General features: G+C 69.7%; 1 long non-coding RNA gene across 1 annotated transcript in view; it reads left to right on the top strand.

The window, feature by feature from the left end:
- Nucleotides 1–313: 313 nt before the first annotated feature.
- LOC120248696 overlaps nucleotides 314–1,160 on the top strand; it is a 5,266-nt gene continuing 4,419 nt past the window's right edge. Inside the window, exon 1 of the long non-coding RNA XR_005532660.1 lies at nucleotides 314–491. This is a non-coding gene — a long non-coding RNA (uncharacterized LOC120248696). The remainder of the gene's footprint in view (nucleotides 492–1,160) is intronic.

Genomic DNA, 1,160 nt, shown 5'->3' with positions numbered 1-1,160 from the left:
AGAAATGAAGCCCAGTGAGCGAGTGTGCGACCCACCCCGCTGAACGAGAGTCGGGAAGGAAGGGACCTGACCGGGTGGGGGGTGTCTGGGCAGGCCCGGGGGGGGGCCGCGGGGGGGGGCTGGCAGAGACGGGCTTGCTGGCCGGTGGAGTCGGCCTGATGGGCCGTGACGGGGGCTTCCGCTCCGGCCTCACGTGCAGACAGGACGGTGGGGTCAGAGGCCCTGGGGCGGGAGGAGCGTGTGGGGAGCGGAGGGCGGGTGAGCAGGTTGCTTCTCAGGTCCGGGTGGGGCTGGCGCGTGCGATGTGGGTGTGGAAACAGCACCAACAGGACTAAACAGCCACAGCGGGCGGCATGGGGGGGGCAGAGGCGCTGGAGCCCCGGGCACCGGTGGACCCTCCCCGCCCAGCACGACACCTAATGGCGTCCCGGCCGTCCTGGGCAAACAGCCCCCCAAAGAGCCAGATCCTCCGCGCCCCTGTCACCCCCCTGGTAAGCAGCGGCCCTCAGCTCCAGGTGGCCTCAGGGCTACGGACGGAGGCTGAGGGGGTCCCGGCGGTCAGACTGCCCCCTCCCTGTCTGAGCGGGAACGGGCCTCCAGGACAGTGGTGGTGGGCATCACTATCCAGGGAGGCCCTGGGGAGGCGGGGGGGGGGGGCGGACGGGGCCCACGGTCTGGGCTTGGGCACCCAGGACAGCTGCGTGGGGCTGGCAGATGGCGCAGATGGGCGGCGCCGCCGGAGACGTGGGGTGGCCCGTCCCCTACGCCCGCCTGCCTGCAGCTGGGAGGCCTGTGCGGGGCCTCCTGTGGCCACTGGTGCCCAGACACAGCCGCGGACCCCAAGCTGCCCCTGGCGCTCCTGGAGGCCAACTTCCCAGGCACCCCATGTCCCAGATACGTGTCCCACTGGGGCCTAGCTGTGAGTGGCTTTAAACACGAGGTCCAGACACACTTGTAATGAGTAGATGTAATATGTGTATCAGTTATAAAGAGAGACAGGGTCCCGGGCCTTCCCACCCTCAATCTGGGCCCAAGTCCTGGCCCCAGACTAGCCCTGACCACACAGGAGCCGCATCCCCATCCTTCCCTGGCCCCTCCCCCTCTGCCCCCCGTCCTTCCCTGGCCCCTCCCCCTCTGCCCCCCGTCCTTCCCTGGCCCCT

The sequence above is a fragment of the Hyaena hyaena genome, unplaced genomic scaffold (genome assembly GCF_003009895.1).
Source record: "Hyaena hyaena isolate Hyena2069 unplaced genomic scaffold, ASM300989v1 scaffold_603, whole genome shotgun sequence".
Lineage (NCBI taxonomy): Eukaryota > Metazoa > Chordata > Mammalia > Carnivora > Hyaenidae > Hyaena > Hyaena hyaena.
The sequence above is the reverse complement of the archived record's forward strand: the minus strand, read 5'-3'. Positions and strand labels throughout refer to the sequence as shown.